An 18149-nucleotide genomic window follows, 5' to 3' on the forward strand; every position below is an offset into this window, starting at 1 on the left:
TGGACAAAGAGCAAGGAAGTGGGATGAATCAGATAACTCTTTCAAAGAGCTGGCACAGCCACAAGGGGATGAATGGCCTCCTTCAGCCCAGTATAATTCTATTGTAATCTACTTTTCACTCTGCTTTGTATTATGAGAAATTTATCCACTCTCTTTTTCTTGGACTTATTAATTAAACAACATTGCTTATCCTCTGTCCATTTCTCCTCACTAGATTTTGCTCATTGAACACTGAATCCGTATTAATAAATAGGGCTGCACTTAATACATTCAACTTGAAGGACATTTGACATATCTGCTAAAGTTTCGATCTTAGTTTTCTTATTGCTGGTTCCCCCTTCTCTCCTGAAGCCAACGTTTTCTGCTGGGGTGAGGTTCCACCAGTGTCAGTCATCCTCCATTCGTTCACCGAGGTTACCCAACTGGTTCATTAATGTCATAGTCTGGCCAACCTGACCCTCGTGTGGTTGATTTTTAACAGCCCTCTGGAAGGGCCCAAAAGTCACTCAGTTGAAGGACGATTAGTGATGGGAATCAAATGCTGGCCTTGCTGACGATGCTCACATCCCATGGAAGAATTTTTTTTAAAAACAAGGTGGCCGTTCATTCTGAGTGAGGCCAGGAAAATGAGTATCAGGAGGCCATAATTGTATGGTGGTGGTAGGGTTGGGGGAGGGTGGGGTGATATCATAACTGAGCCTGATACTGTTCTTGCATACCAACTGTCTGATTTCCCTCTCCTTAGCCTGGAGACACTGAGGCAAATTGCCGTCACCCTGTTTGAGGTTCAGGCAACTCAAGACCTGGGGCCTTTTGGCCTGTGGGACTCAACCACCTTTAGTAACCAACCATCGGGAGAGCTTGGATCTTGATTTTCCTAACAATTGCATATAGACTATACATGTGGAAAATGGCTTACTTGTGCGTCTGGTGAAAAAAAAACCTACATTGTGGTTGTACCAGCCCCCGTCCCTACGAAATTTGAACTTCAGTTACACACTAATCAGCACCGCTGTGGCTAACCCTGAAATTGCAACCAGAAGTGTTCGAGGTGCTGTTTTTCAGTTGAGGGGCTAAATGTGAGGCTCCGTCTGCTCTCTTAGGTGGACGTAGAAGATTCCATGCCCTTATTTTGAAGAAGAGCAAGGGAGTAAGGGAGTTCTCCTGAGTCTCCTGGCAGATATGTACTTGTTAGCCAGCATTGCTAAAACAGATTATTTATCATTATCACATCGTTGCTTGTGGGACCTTGTTGTGGGCAATTTGGCTGTCACGGTTCCGACACCACCACAGTGACTACACTTCCAAAATACTTCACCGGCTGCAAAGCATTTTTGGACATCCTAAGGTCATGAAAGGCTCTAGTTAAACGCCAGCTTTTCTTTCTGTAATTTCCAATAGGTTTTCCTGATTGTCCTCCATCCCTTCAGTGAAAGATTCACGAAAACCCCCAGAGAAATGCTATTCCTCTGGGGTTTCCGCAGAAGTTGACTGGAAATCCAAGCCTTCTTCGAGGCCACTTTATCTAAGGCCAGTGATTGCTGGTGATGGTGAGTTAAGAGTTGTACAGATAAATAGGAACAGGAACTCAAGACAGTCAAAGTCTCAGATACGACATCCAAATAAAAGATCCTTGCAGACAGTAACAAGAAAGAAGAAACACAGCACTCACATGATTGTGCTTAGGACCACTTGGGAAATGTGCAAATGAATCCGTACAAACTTGGGCGTCATGGGAACACAAAAAGCAGAGACTGTATTGATGGTCGTGTTTCTCTTCTCAACCAGCGATACAGGCGTGTTGGATTTATGTGAAGAAGCAGCATTGATCACTGGTTTCTCCCAGAATTTTACATATTCAGCACATCATTGTTTAAATTCATAGATCATGGAGGGTTTACTTTCTGGTCCCAGGAGCAAAGCGATTTAACAAAGTCAACCTCGTTAAATATTCATTGCGAGCTTGAGTTTGTGCCTATTGATGGGGGATTGTTGTCAGCAAACTTCTGGAAAACTAAGCACAGCTGAAGTGTTTATAGAGCTGCAGCTGCTACATTACAATGGTTGCTACACTTCAAAAGTACTTCCTTGGCTGCAAAGTGCTTTGAGGTGTTTGAGGTTGTGAAAGGCGCTATACAGATGCAAGCCTTCATATATATATATATAGCGACCATGCTTCATGCTGTTCAGTAAGGATATCACTGACCAGAAAGTTTTGATGGAGTGAATTATAGATGGCTGCAGTACATCACTGAATGCCTCCCCTTGCAGGTACTATACTAGTGCTGTTTCTGTAGGAAAGTGCAGGATAAAAGGTTGCCTTGTTTGAGTCTCCAAGGCACAGGGCCATCAAGCCAATGCTGTTCTGAACACCCAAAGGACAAGGGAGTATATGAGGGAAAAGCTTAAAAGCAACAAGAGGTTTGGAAAAGTTTGTGTGCCACAAAGAATTTCCCCTCAACCTGTCACACGATATCTAAGATTGCACAGCAAGCAATGAGAAACTGTATTGCAGCGGGTCACATTTTATTAGCGCCTCTGACTATAAATATAAGGATGCTCATGAATTTATGATTATCAGGGCCTTATTACATCAATAGGACCCAGATTATATTTCAACCCAGGCTTGAGAGGGGGAGTCAGTTTTCCTGCAAGGCGTTCTGACTGGACTCCGGGCGAGGTTCCCCAAATTGTTATGCTCCTGCATGAGGAGGGATGAACTGGCTCTCTTTCTTTATTCAACATCCTCGGTTAATCACAAGAAGATTAATTTAAAGAGGATCCCTTCCCTCATGGATACGTTTTCCTAGTCCAAATGTATTTATGCTTTAAAAGGGGCCAATTTAGCCAGGCTGTCTTGAGTCAACGAAAGAGTGGGTTTATTAGTTACTAAATGCGAGGAAAAAAATAATGCAACACATATGTACATAGATTGGAAATGAGAAATTGAGTCCAAAAACAAAAGTTAAAATAAGGTATATGAATCAGTCCTTTGGCTTGTCCGTGAGGATTAGATGGCAAAACATAGCGGCCGTTAAGTTGGGGTGATTCTGATAGTGCTGACTTTGGCAGTTGAGCAGTTGGGTTGGAGATTCTTGGTTCTGCAGGTTAGCTGGAAGGAGTTGTCCTATTTCTTTTTTGACTGTGGCTTTGCTGACTTGTGCCTTGCTTCCAGCAATCAGAGAGAGAAGACTTTTTTACCTTCAAGCGTAGGGATGCCCAAGTGGTGTTCTTCAGCTGTGATCTTCACAGCACACACGCACCAGAACAGAACGTCAGGCTAACACACAGAACTAGGGTTGCAGTTGTTTTTTTTTAAAACCCCTTTCCTTGTGTATTCTTGGAAGGGAAAAAAAAACGAACATGTCTTTTACGCAGATCTGTTTTCTTTTCAACTCAGTTCATGTTCACAGTCTGGGATATAATTCAACAGGAGGTAGTTTCGGCTGAGATGGTGATCATTTTCCATTATCTCCGGAGCCACAGGAGGTCACAGGTCAGTTTGCATTGTATCTTTTCCTTTAAAGTGCCTCTATCTGAAGTAGGCTGTGTCACACCTTTTAGGTGCGACATTCCTTTCTCTCCGACCCAGTTGGCCAAGTAATCCACAGAAGAATTTTCCAGCAAGTGGTTACCTTACAGTCTCAGCCAGTTTTTTGTTTGTATATCCTTTTTGGAAAAAACACATCTTACTTAAAAGGTCAGTATGTCCATAAGTAATTCGGCAATAGGATCCTGGGTTGTGACAAAAGGGAAAGCAGGCGGGCAACTGTCGGGAAGTGCAAAGAATTCTAGAAGGTAAGTCAAACATTTTACACTGTGGAGCTAGAAATAGCAGAAGTGTTCCTGTGGACCTTCGAAGAAAATCACAGCTCTCCTGCCCCTGAACTCCTCCCCTTCCCTCCCACGAGACCCTCACAACATCCTCTCCCTGCTGACAGGGGGTGGGGACCTAGATCCACCTAATATTTGGCAGCTGCCAGCCATTTTTTTGCCCCCTTCCCACTCATTCTGTGCATTCTCCGCTCAGGCCATTAAGTTAAAATTGCAGTCAGGCATTAATATTCAGCTTTAGACGGGTGCCCTTGCGATCTGATCAGTTAACTACCCACTTGCCCAGCACCTGCTGGGTGGGTAGGGCTTAATTCATTCTGTATTATGCAGCAGATGAATTTGCAGGGCTTGGCACAAAAGCATTGTGAAAGAAGTGTGCTTGACTCCTGCTTGATTCCCTTTATAATTCAGCAACAACTTATATTTATATAGTGCCTTAAAGGTAACAAACCATCCCTAAGTGCTTCACAGAACATTATAAAATAAAGCATGACACCAAATGACCAAAAGCTTGATTAAGCAGTGTAGGTTTTAAGAAGTATCTTAAAGGGGGAAAGTGAGGTAGCGAGGCGGGGAGGTGTAGGGAAGGAATTCCAGAAATTGGGGCCTTGGCAATTGAAGACACGACCAACAGTGGTGGAATAATTATATCCGAAGAGTCGGCAGGGAACACATTCCCGCCAATTTCGAGTGCCCCTTGCCATTTCATGCTCAAATGAGCGTCAGTTGGCTGCAGCCGGAACTTCTGCCCCTCACTCAGGAGGAAGTACCGCCTTAGAGAGCTGCCGGCCATCCTGATTGACCGGCAGCTCCCCGGGTCCCTGCAGTGACAAGAGCTGCAGTGGACAGAAGAGGAAGGTCAGGAAGATGCCTGAGCCTAAGTCTCAGGACCAGAGAGCAAGATAAGTTTAAGGGGTCCCAGGTCTTGGAGGGTAGGGAAGTCCTGGGGGAGGGGCGGAAAGGGGTGATCGAGGTGTTGGGGGAGAGGCGGGTGGGGAGGGAGGTCCAGCGGCCACCGGACGTTAAAGAGGGGAGGGGGCAGTGTGCCCGAAGTCAGAAGAGGGTTTGTGATGGAAGCGTTCTGTCACCCCTCTGCACCCTTCCGCCCAATGCCTAAGCCCGTTCATTTTTGGGCTTCCCCTCGCCAGGTAGATCCTCCCACTAGCCTAAAAATTGAGGCTGGGTGGGAAATGGTCCTTAAGTGGTCAATAATTGGCTACTCTATGGCCTCAATTGGGGCAAGGGTGGCCTTGTTCACCCCAGACTAAAATCTCTGCGAGGTTGGGGCGGGCAGGAGCCAGAGGGAGTCCATTCCTTCAGTTTCACACTTTCCCCCCAACCCCCACATAAAAACCCACCAGCAGGGGTGTGTGAAATATAGGACTTTATCCATTTTTGTTAAGAGATTTTGCATTGCACAGCTGGGTTAATGAACTCTAGTGATATTTCTACAGATCAAATGGCTCATTATTTTCTTCAGAAGCATTTATTAAAGCGTTGGCCTGGATTTGCCATGCCACCCGCTGGCTTTGCTGCCTGTTGCTGGTGGCATCAGCCGGAAATGTAACATGTTGAGCCCTCCGTTGGATGCTAAAATTTCAGTGGGATGAGGGACCCAACCTAGTTCTATGCTCCACTCTCTGATGTGGTATATTAATGACCAATCAGTTGCTCATGGTCAATGAGTAGATGCCCTTTGGCCCATTAGGAGTGTCAAATCTGGTGAACACGTGACAGGCCTTCATTGATGGAATACCAAGTGATACAGCTGTGCCTCCTTCACTATTGCCTGCATTCCCAAATTCTACATTCCTATGTGTTACTCTTGAGATGCAGCGACTGTGATGTGTAGCCACTGAGTTCTGAGTAGCCCTTTAACAGTGCTAATGAAGCCATTGGCTTTCAGTGTCTTTCATCGCAAGGTCTTCCTCCCTTCTTTCTTAGCAGACTCCTGCTCACTCCTGTAGCAACAAGAGGTTAGAGGGCGACCCCAGAAAGGCCCCCCCTTGTGGTTGCCCTTCCCCCTCACTGCCATTCCACAGCCTTCCCTCTCCATTGACCCCCTCGTGTTCATCAACCCCACCCTTGCCTCGCAGCCCACCCCCGGTTGAAATGCTAGTTTCTGAAATTGGAGGCCTGCATGAGTACCACAGCACAGCGGTGTTCCTCAGGACAATGTTAGCAAAGAGCAGGAGCAGACCAACCCTACAGCCCCAACAGAGTGGTGTTCATTGCAACAAGGCTGGCGCAGTGCTATGGCAGGCAGGCTATGTATGTTCCACCCACCTCAAAGAATTCTCATCCTGCTCCAGTTCATCCTCTGGCAGAGGTTCACCTCTTTGCATTGCCAGATTGTGAAGGGCACAACGCACTGCGATGATGTGGGAAACCCTATAGGGATTGTATCGGAGTGAGCCGCCTTAGTGGTCCAAACGTCTGAAACGCATCTTTAGAAGCATTATGGTCTGCTCTATAAGGGAGTGTGTGGAGCTGTGAGCAGCATTGTACCGCTCCTCAAACGAATCTGAGGGCGATGCACCCATATCATCAGGTAGTGCTTCTGTGGATACCTGTTATCCCCAAGCAGCCATCCCTGCAGACCTAATGGCCCCTCAAAAATCTCAGACACCTGGGAGTGACCCAGGATGTAGGAGTCATGGCAAATCCCAGGGCACCGTGCACAAACGCACAGTGGTCACACACCAATTGTACATTGATGGAATGATAGCCCTTGTGGTTTATAAACATTAGGGCCTGTTGCCATGGAGCCCGTATAGCCAGATAGCTACAGTATATTGCACCCTGCACTCTTGGGAAGTCTGAGATGGTGGCGGGTGGGTGAATCTCACAGCTTGACTCTCTTAATCCAGAGCAAACCTGACATAATAATGGGCCTTCCTGTAAAGGGCACCTGTAAAGTAGCCTCCTTTATGCATCAATGTGTTGCGGACTGAGCGATGCTGCAAAGGTCCCCTGTTGATCCTTGGAAAGAACCACAGATCAAGAAATTGAGTGCTGTGGTCACCCCCAAAGCCACTGCCAGAGGTTACCCTTCAACTCCATGTGGTGTCAGGTCTTCACGAAGAATGTGGCATATGTGATGTACCAGCAAAGCATTGAGTCTCACTCATTTGTAAATGGGAGATCTTCTACGATAAACTCTAGGTCTGGCGAGTGACCCCAGTTGTCTGGGCCTCTCCTCCTGACCCTCCTGTTCATGCTGTGGCTCTACTTGACCATGTTCCCCCTGCTGGAGCTGCGCACTGAGTCACCTCTTCCTCCTTCACCTCCTCCATTTCATTAGAACCCTGACAAAGGCAGTATTGAGTCCTGGATCCATATCTGCTTGTGCCTTCTCTCTGAAAGGAAACATTAAAGGCATTAATGATTCAAGGGGCAAGAAAGTGAAGTTCAGAAGATGACACGTTTGGAGACTGTAAGGGTCCATAACTTTTCCTGCCCTACTTGCATGGTGGCTGATGCTGCCTTGTCCCTGAGACACTAGCACACACACCGAGGTGATCAAGATGGTTTGGGGTCACCTGCTCAGGGGCAGAAGCACCCTTGGTGGCCGGAGAAGCTGGAGTGGATGAGGTAACAGGCAGAGGGGGCTGTGAGCAGCTGCACACCTTTGGAGTGTCCTAAGAGGAGGCCCCCAGAGTGGCCAGCTGATGCTCATGCCCCTCAAGATGTAGGTACCCGAGGACCCCACTATGATGGTGCACCTGGAGGGAGCTCAAGGTGCCTAAGCCGCATGTCACCTACATCTTGATGGTGTCCACCAGGGTGTGTGACCATGGGGTGCAGGGCCGAGTGCAAATCTGGCAAGACCTGCTGGACCAAGGTCTACATGGTGATCGCCAGCCTTCCCATGGAGACCTCGAGGTGCTCGCGTGTTGGAGCCACGACATCAGACAGAACGTGGATGGACTCCTCCATCATTCACTCTAGTCTGCTGAGTGACTGTCCAATCTCTGCCTGATGTTCCGCTGCCTATCATTGCATCTCCAGCATTGATTTGCCGGCCGCTTCCAGAGGCTCATCATCTGACTCGGACTGAGTGGGTGGCTGGTCTCCAGGAGCCCTCGAGTGCCGGAGACCTGGGCTGTCCCTGTCTCTGACTGCTGCAGGGACGTGTCAGTGAGGTGTTCTCCAGAAAGTGAGCCTGAGCCTGAGGCTAATCTACAGCTGTGCCCCACCGACGTGTGTGTCTCTGAACTGGTGGAGGGTGGGTGTGAGTGCCGTGACTGTTCTTCTGGAACTTCCTCTTCAGATGAAGTCTGGGGCTGTCACGCTGGTGCTGGACTGGGTTAGGGGCCTCGATCTGCTGGTGCCGAGAAAATAGAAAATAGAGTTTCAGTTAATGAGCATGAGCTGGATAAGACTGAATGTGACTCACTGTGGATGTCAGGATTTGATGAAGTGATGGAGCTGTGATCTGTGCTGCGTTGCTGGGAGAGGCCGATCTCCCCTTCCCCACAGGAGCAATCCCTGTCCTCCCCGGCCAGCCCAGCTGCAGCCTCCTCAAACTCAGTGAGGGCAATGATGTCGGACGCCCCTCCTCCTTGCCTGTACTCCCTCATGCCTGTTGTCGCCAGTTTGGACTGTATGAAGAAGAAAGAAAGAAAGACATGATGAGAAGGGATGGGGCAGAGGTTGGGTGAGTTGCATGTCCCCTGTGTGTGGTGAGCCCTCCCCAGAAGGGCCAGAGGATGGAGTGTGAGCCACATGATAGATGGGATGGTGGTGATGTGAACGTCTCAGTGAGGGAATAAGTGTTGATATGTGTCTCCCGCTAATGGTTGCGGGAGACCCCCGAAGAGATTAGCCATTTGAGTGCGTGATGCCATGATGAGAGTTTGCTATCGGAGGGAGTTGAAGGATGAATTACTCTGGCGGAGCGGATGAGATCATTCATCCTCTTCCTGCACTCAGTGACATTTAGGGTGTGGGTGTCAGCCTCGCTGACCTGCTCCGCCAGGGGCTCCCAGGCCAGAGAGGTGAGGCTACTCTGCTCCCTGCAGCCATCCCTGGGATAGAGCCTGTGCCTTTCCGACTGCAACCCTCTGATCAAGGCTGGAGGGCTTGGTGCATGAAGCGGGTGCTGCCTTCTTCCTGAGGCTCTTGGCCTTCCTCTTCTGGCTGCCAGACATCTCTGGTGGGCTGGAGAGAGTGAGATTGTGTGTTGGACCGGCCTTTAAATATGATGCCCGGACCTTTGAACCTACCAGCTGACGGTGGCCGGATGAATCAGCTCCCAACCCGGCGGGTGACTCAGACCGATATGTTTGCATAATTAATGACCCTCCAAGTGCAGAATCGGGCATGAGTTCCCGACATTCCAGACAGAGGGATGGGCGCTGCCGAAACTGCCTTCCACCACATTTAGTCTCATTTATGGAAAATCCCGCCATGTGTGTGGAATCTACCTGGTCCAACCAAGGCGGCGATGAAGGCGAGACAGGAAGCAAGCTGATGTTAGGTTGACTGGCCAACACATTCCCACCTCTGTGCGACCATGCCAGAGGAGGGTGAACAACTGAAGCTGCCACCTGCCTGGCAACAGCGGGTAGGCACAACAGTGACCAATAAAAAGTCTACTCAAGGGAATGGAGAGGACTCTGCTGGGACCTTCCAGGTAGCGGAGAGGACTCCCACTGAGTGCGCAGCCTGGCAACTCCATGGAGATGGGCCTCCTGGCAGCAGACAAGATGGCCATTGGAGGCAGAGATGGAGGCTTCATGCCCCAATGCCGGGGCACATGGGAAATGTGGGCGTTGAGGAGGGTGCTAAGAGGCTTCAAGGCAATTTAGACAGTTTGAGCGAGTGGGCAAATACATGGCAGGTGCAGTGTAATGTGGATAAGTGTGAAGTTATCCACTTTGGTAGGAAAAACAGAGCAGCACAGTATTATTTAAATGGTGATAGATTGGGAAATGTTGATGTACAAAGGGACCTGGGTGTCCTTGTAGACTAGTCACGGAAAGCAAGCCTGCAGGTGCAGCAAGCAGCTAAGAAGGCAAATGGTATACTGGCCTTCATTGTGAGACAACTTGAGTACAAGAGCAAGGATGTCTTATTTCAGCTATACAGGGCCTTGGTGAGACCACAACTGGAGTATTGTGTACAGTTTTGGTCTCCTTACCTAAGAAAGGATATACTTGCCATAGAGGGAGTGCAGTGAAGGTTCACCAGCCTTGCAGGATGGCAGGATTGTCATATGAGGAGAGACTGGTCCAACTAGGCCTGTATACACTGGAGTTCAGGAGAATGAAAGGGGATAAAATTCTGACAGGATTGGACAGACTGGATGCAGGGGTGATGTTTCCTCTGGCTGGGGGGTCTAGAACAAGGGGTCACAATGGGGTAGGCCACTTAGGACTGAGATGAGGAGAGACTTCTTCACTCTTAGAGAGTGAACCTATGGATTTCTCTGCCGCAGAGGGCTGTGGAGACCAAGTCACTGAATATAGTTAAGAGGGAAATAGATAGATTTCTGGACTCTAAAGGCATCTGGGGAGAGAGTGGGAGTATGGTGTTGTGATAGAGGATTAGCCATGAACATATTGATGGCAGAGCATGCTCGAAGGGCCGAATGGCCTACTCCTGCTTCCGTTTGCTATGTTTCTATGTTTCTATGAAAGGCTGCACCAGTGGCCAAATAACTCCTCCAGAGGGGAACCCCACCACCGCGCTCCCCCACCCGCCACTCCGATGGCCGTACTGGATTTGTCCTTCTCCATTTTGTTAATGTTATTTATGCTTCTGTGAGCACCTCTGTTTTGAGGCACTCTCCTCGCTGTCTGAGCAGCTCCCACTGTCTTTCCAAAGTTGCAGGTCCTCTGATTGAGCCCGTCAGGAAAACACCCACCATCCTTAATTAGACAGGGGAAGCGGAGGCAGCCAATTAGGAGGCCAGTTTCAGGAAAATTGCTCCGGAGTTTGCGTGGTGGACCCATGCAGGGTCGGACCCCAGGAATATTCCTGTCTCCTGAAAATGAACAGTCTGCATTAGGTTCCACCATGTGCATGGAATTTCCCTCTCCTGCTGGCGGCAGACGTGTTTGGCAGTCTGAGCAGACAATTTGGTAAGAAGGCCAAAAATTGGTTTTATGCCGTCTTGAAACCAGTTTGCAATCGTCCAGTCTACCCGTCAATGATGGGCCATGTTTCCTGCTGCCGCACGTTGGGAACCTAATTTCAATACTTTAGCATCTCATTATAAGCCCTGCTCAGTGGAATCATCCTCTCCCATACTGGATCATCCAGGCATCACGCCGAGGTGTTTCACAACTGTACATAAGCGACGTGCACCTGGCGGGCTGCATTTCACTCGGGACTTCGAGGTTCGTTTGCCTACCTTGCTTCAGGCAGCACTCGTGGTCATCAGCGCCAGGCTTCGCAGACAGCACCACATCACTTTTAGGGTGTCTCATGGGCAGGTCTCTACCTACAAGACCAGCCATCCATGGCTGCAGGGCTAGGGTTTGCTCGAGGAAGGGGGAGAAGTGGCCTCATGCAAGGGAAGAGGCTGCAGGGCGAGGGCTGTACTAGGAAAGAGGGTGCCTCAGGGTGTGGGTGGGGGGACATGTTGATCTGTACAAGTGGCCTCAAGGTGATGAGGGCTGAGGAAGCAGCCTCCAGAGGAGATGGGGCCAGGTGGACATGTGAGGGTGTGTGTGAGAGAGTGAAAGGTGATGCCCCCTGAGCTGGCAGTGAATGTGTGATGGCTTTGTGAGTGTGTAAGTTTAGAGTGATGAAAGGGTTGCCTTACTGTGGCAACAGGGATGAGATTAATCATCCATTTTCTGCACTGGATGGCCAACTTCTTGTGTGCAGCATTGGCACTGACCACCTCTGCCACTGCCTCCCAAGCCGGAGTGCTGAGATTGCTGGACCTCCTGTGGCCAGAGTGGGGGTGGAGGGCATCACAGGGGGCCTCTGAAATGCATTCCAGTGATGGCCACTGAACTCTTCCTGGCTTTCAGGGCCATGTCTTCACTGGAGCAGTCCTGGGCTGCGAGCATTGAGAACTGTGTGTGCGGCTACAGTTTAGATATGGCGCCCAGAGTGAGGAAATGGTGAGCGCGTTTCCTGTGGCTGCATAATTAATGAGCCAGAAGGGGCTAGTACGGTGCCAAACCAGGCATTGCGTCTGGCGGACAAAACATAGTTTTTCACACCTGCTACCACACTAACTGCAAATCTGGGACAATTCCGCCCTGTGTGTTTCCATGATTTTGTTAATGGGCTGGAAATAAAAAAGGATAAGTCTTTTCTCTTTTTTTGTTCCGAACGAAGTATAGATCAGCGTATTGAAGCTCTCAAGGACATAATTTGCTTTTGGCTTATTAAAACAAATGATTATTGTTTCTCAATGCAAGGTAGGGCAGGTTCAGGGAGTCAAAAAAGCATGGAGCCACTCTACAAGTGATTTCAATACTTTGCTGGTAGGGAGTGTGGATTTTTCTAGATGGAGGCGCTAGGATGGGCTAGTTTTTATCTGATTACTTGCCTGTGAAGCACCTTGGGACATTAAAGGCACTACATAAATGCAAGCTGTTGTTTTTTTGAACGACCTTCCTCAAACATATTTATCTGCGATCTCACGTAAAGGAGAACACTATCTTAAATAAATTTCAATCTTGTGGTTCTTCCCCTACCCCTACCCCACGGTGTTTTAATTTAGTCCAGCCGTAAGGGAAAGTCAAACAGCTGTCTTAGCAAGAGTTGCCTGGGGTTGGGGGGAACTCATTTTCTCTCCCTTGATAAAAGATTTGGCTGGCTGTTTGAATGTGCATATCTGTACGCTGTATCTTTCGTTTGAAAAAAAAAGAAAACAAGTAAGGAGCTAATGTTAAAGGAAAGAAAGAAAGTATCCAGTGAGCAAGAGAGCAGCTTCTATGTTTGGTCATTGGTGTTCGGTAACAGTTATTTCATTACCATCCTCATTCCACGCAACCCAGTTAAGAAATATTGGTTCAACCAATTTCAGAGGAAGCAAAGAGCTGAGAAAGTTGCCAATGAGTTTGTCCCTGGGCAATATTACTTCAGGAAAATCTATACTAAACCAATAAACTATAGTTGGTCCTGCCAGGAGTATTCATTAGGATCTCCAAAAGATGACAAAATAAACTGTATGTGAAAATGTAATACAGAATATTTGGATTGTAAGCCTTTTCAATCGTTCAATTTAAAAGTAAGTAGCCTTCTTGAAGATTTTATTACAAAGACATACTGAGAATTGATTGGGAAAGAAAAACAGTTGAATATATATCACTTCATTTGCTGTTAACTAAAATAAGATTCTAGCCAATCTTGAGACAGAATTATGCAATGCATTGATACTTTAATAAAGGGTGATCTGAACTGGAAACAGGTTATGAGTTTTCAACACTATTGTGAGAATCAGGTCGATCTATAAAGCCATGAGAGATTCAATTACAGTGGTTCAGATGTCAGAAGCCCCTTTGACTTTTCTTTCTGCTGATTATTTCTGGATAGCTATTTTATTTAAGGATTTCATCAGAGTACATCTGAGAGGGCATTAATAAAAGTCTGAACTAGGGGATGGTGGAGGTGAGAAGAGCAATAATTTGAGCAGCTTGACTTGCCTCCAATTGAGCAAGAGTTAGAGGACCAGAGTTACCTGTGTCAATCAAACTTGCTTCAGCTAAGTGGTACATAAACTTCTATTTGGGAGGGACATGCAGTGCATCGAATGGATGCCATTTTGGCCTATGAAGTAGAGCAAAATATAAATAAATCCTTGGAAAGACACACTTCTGAAAAATAGAAATTTGATTTAGGAGGAAGGTTTTATTTTTGTAGCAGATGAGAGATGTTATTTTAGAAAATAAAGACTGCATTTTGTATCAAGAGAAATGCACTCGTTAGTCAACAAGTTAGCTTTAGGCCCAATCCCAAAGCTTTCTTTCACTAAAGCAAAATACCAAGGATGCTGGAAATCTGAAACAAAAGCAGGTCAGGCAGTGTAGATGCTGGAAATCTGAAATATGCTGCCTGGCCTGCTGGGTATATTCACCAGTTACTGTTGTTATCCAATGTTTTCTTTCATTGGGACTCATTTGCCTTAGCCAGGTCACCAAGATTGAGTGCAACATCTTCAGGTTTTAGGACAGAAGGAAAAATTCACAAGTCATTTGCTTTGAATCGTGTCTCCTACCATTGACTATGACAACTCCCAAGACTCCTCCCTCGGCTAAGAATACTTATTGCAAAGTATGACTGTTAGAGAGAAAATGCAGGTCTCTAAATAATATAATAGAAATTCCTCCATTTGAATGCACTGACTAGTCCGAAAGCCTTTTTGTTGGGCAAATGGATGGTGCTGCCACTTGCTTTGTGTTGAATCCTTCATGAATATTACAAAGTCCAAATGCGGTTAGAAAGAGTTAAAGTATTGTATCATGACTTTTAATCAGATACCATCGAGGTGGATCACATTAGACAGCATCTGCAGTTCCTTGGCCCATTTGTTTTAATCAGTCTAGATCCCATTTAAATGCTACCAATCTCTCTTATGCTGAGCATCTGGGCACATAGCTCGGTATCATTAGCAAATGTCATAACAGCATTAGAACTGCCCTTCTCTCATAATTTTGTATGAATAATGTAAACAGTAAGGAGAGCAGACCTTGGTAGAGTGCCACTAGTCTCTGCTTCCAGGCAGAGTGCTTCTCATCCATCCTCATCTTCCAGTTTCCATTGCCAAAATAAATTTCAGTCTGGTTGACTAAATCACCATTAATTCCAGACACCTTTATCTTCTTCAGAAGCTTGAGATGCAGAACCTTGTCAGATGCCTTCTGAAAGTCCAAATATATTGTACCCATTAAATGGAACTCGTGCTCTAATTAAGTTACCTCTTCAAATAATTGCAGTAGATTTGTGAGGTATGACCAATTGCTTCTAAATCCATGCTGACTACCCCTTATGACATCCATGCTCTTTAGAGGAACATTAATACCATCTTGTAAAATGCTTTTGAGCAGTTTCCTCACTATCAATGTTGAACTAACCAGTCTATGATTCCATAATTATCTCCCTCCTTCATTTAAAAAGAAATAGCAGCCCTGTAAGTACCATTCGCCAGTCTGCAGATCAATCCTTCTATTAAGTTTTTTGAAATCTGATTTCCTGAACTTATTTTTTTTGAGGGACTATTGATGATGTATCACTTCTGGCCCAGTTCACTTTATGTATTAAGGTTCTTCATAATATTTGCTTTATAGGTCCCTTTTGCCTGGATGTTATGCTGTATGATATTGCAGTGTAAATACTTAATGGATTTGCAGGAGATCATTTGGTCCACTATTTTAAAAGAGGCATAAATTTCAGATTCCAGTCCCGTTAGATTACCTGTGCTCAATGATCACCAGAGGTATCTCAACGACTCGTTGGCGTGCGTTGACTTGTAAAGTGGCAGTAAGAGGTTGGATGGTGTAGGGTTTACAGAGGGAGGGGAGTCAGTGTCCTATCCAGCAGCCTGCAGCAGTATTTTTTTGGAATGTGGAGGAGGATTCTTAATCTAGCACTATAAAAATTCCCCTGGCAAAGTATTTCAGGCCAATTTTGGAGCAGCTTCCCTTAAAGACAATTCGTTAGGCTGCTCTGTGCCTAGTGGACAGATGATGTGCATTGCACACTCCATTCATTTGGGCTCGAAAATTATAATCAGGAGGCACCAATTTAATCAACCTCCTGCCTGTTTTAGGCAGGAGTGCTGGGTGCCCATTTACAGGCTCCCTGACAACCATACCAGGTGATTTTCCAAGGAGTAGCTATTGCATCCCTGCCAGTTTCAACTATCAAATATATACAATGTTGCTGCCCTGGAACAGAGTGTGACATGAAAGACAGGGTGGTGCTGAGGAGGAGTCTGGTCTAATGGGGAACTACCTGGCATTTTAATGTCTTGGAACAGGGCAGCCAGCAATAGAAAACTGCCCCCATAATATGTAATCCAATTGAAGTGATCAGAATATGTGCATATTTGTAAAAGTAGAATGTTGGGAATGAGTCAGAAGTTGTAACTTGAAAAATAATTATTGGTGAGGGGAGTGTTAATGATATGTTAATTGTCATGGCTCATTGGGGATAGTGCACTGCAATATCAAGCCCCACTTCTCCCCAAGCTGTGACAAATGTGAAAAAGTTTGATCAACCCACGTAATTGTTTAATTTAGGTTAACAGAATACCAGCACCAGGTTTGTAAACTCAATAAGTAAATAACTATTTATTGAACAAATTGTCTTTAACCAGTGGCAAAAGAAAGAATTATGAGCTGCTAATTTCTAGCTCTATAACCTCAGCTCTACCCCTTCTTAAATCCTTATACACACACATATAAGACACATAAGACACTCAAAAACATGGATTTTAAGAGTGGGATAAAACAGTTCAATACCACCAATTCCGGAGCACAGGATTTGATGGGTTGATTTTGATCGATGCCTTCCAAATGCCTTTCAGTTCTTTGTTGATGACATGAGGTGGTCTTCCAGCACTTTCAGTCTTTAGTTCACTGGTTGAGCACTTGCCTTTCAATGTCTCTAACAGTGATTTTTCCCTTTGCCTCTTGACAGGGGTTTTTAGGGCAGAGAGCAAGTTACAGAGATATGAGGGGAAAAAGCCAGCTAGCTATTATAGAATTATAGAACTCTTACACACACCGGACAGAGAGGTTTTAAGACTTTTTCTTTTCAGACTAGGAGCCATTATGCTGCACTGCTCTCAGATAAACCCTGGTCACCTGGTCAGGAGCCAATTAAAACGTTGTTGCCAGGTAGTTCCCCATTAGACCAGACTCCTCCTCGGCACCACCCTGTATTTCATGTCACACTTATTCCAGGACAGCAACATTGTATATATCCCTCACACTGTTCTGAAACATATCTTTCAAACGGCAGCCATTGTAATTTTAACCCACAGTCCAACAGAAATAAAAAGATATTTTCTTTACATTATTATATTGTTAAGATACACAGCTGAAGGGCATAGTTTAATTCAGTTCTTATAGCACTTACAAAGAATCACAGAATCACAAAATCACGGAATGCTATGGTGCAGAAGGAGGCCATTCAGCCCATCGTGGCTGCACCAGCTCTCTGAATGAGCATTATGACTTAGTGCCATTCTCGTGCCTTTTCTCCTTATCCTTGCACATTGTTACTATTCAAATGGTCATCTAATGCCCTCTTGAATGCTTCGATTGAACCTGCTTCCATCGCACTTCCAGGCAGTGCATTCCAGACTCAAACTACTCCATCGTGTGAGAAAGTTTTTCTCACAGCGCATTTGATTCTTTTGCAAGTCCCTTTAAATCTGTGCCTTCTTGTTCTCAATCCTTTTAAGAGTGGGATCGGTTTCTCCCTATCTACTCTACCCAGCCCCCTCATGATTTTGAACACCTCTATCAAACCTCCTCCCAGCCTTCTCCTCTCCAATGAAAACAGCTCTAACCTCTCCAATCTATCTTCATAACTGAGGTTTCCCATCCCTGGAACCATTCTTGTAAACCTCTTCTGCACTCTCTCCAATGAGTTCACATCCTTCCTATAGTTTGGTGCCCAGAACAGTACACAACACTCCAGTTGAGGTCTAACTGGTGTCTAATGTAAGTTCAGCATAATCTTCCTGCTCTTGTACTCTATGCCCTACTAATAAAGCCCAGGATACTGCATGCTTTATTAACCACTTTCTCCACCTGTCCTACCACCTTCAATGGTCTATGCACATATACACCCAGGTCCCTCTGCTCCTGCACCCCCTTAAGAATTGTACCCCAGGGAGACTGCCTTCCGTGACCAGTGGGTACCACGGGGCCTGGAGTGCATCATTGGCCCTGAAAGTGATATTGTAATTTGATTTACTTGGAAAGATTCCTGTAAAATTTTCATTCATTCCAACGCTCCTTTAAGGGGCTATCAATTTGTTTAAATGTGTTTATTTGCCCATCTGTTTAATGGATATACTTAAAAGAGTATCGAGACTGCTTGGACACTGGATAGTTGGTACGTAGGAAGCAGACATATGTAATGCTGCATTCCGTGCATAAACACATTATCAAAAAGTACTAGTGTCTAGTTTCATTCTTCACCAACTGGCTTGGGATTGATATAACAGGGAGAAAGTAGAATTCTTCTATACACAGCAGGTTGTGATTGAGAATGTGCTGGCTGAAGAGATGGTGGAAGCAGATCAAATAATAACTCTCAGAAGGGGACTGGATATATACTTGAAAAGGGACATTTTCCAGAACTATAAGGAAGAGGGTGGAATGGGGGTTAAT

The sequence above is a fragment of the Cetorhinus maximus genome, chromosome 13 (genome assembly GCF_964194155.1).
Source record: "Cetorhinus maximus chromosome 13, sCetMax3.hap1.1, whole genome shotgun sequence".
NCBI classification, from domain to species: Eukaryota; Metazoa; Chordata; class Chondrichthyes; order Lamniformes; family Cetorhinidae; genus Cetorhinus; species Cetorhinus maximus.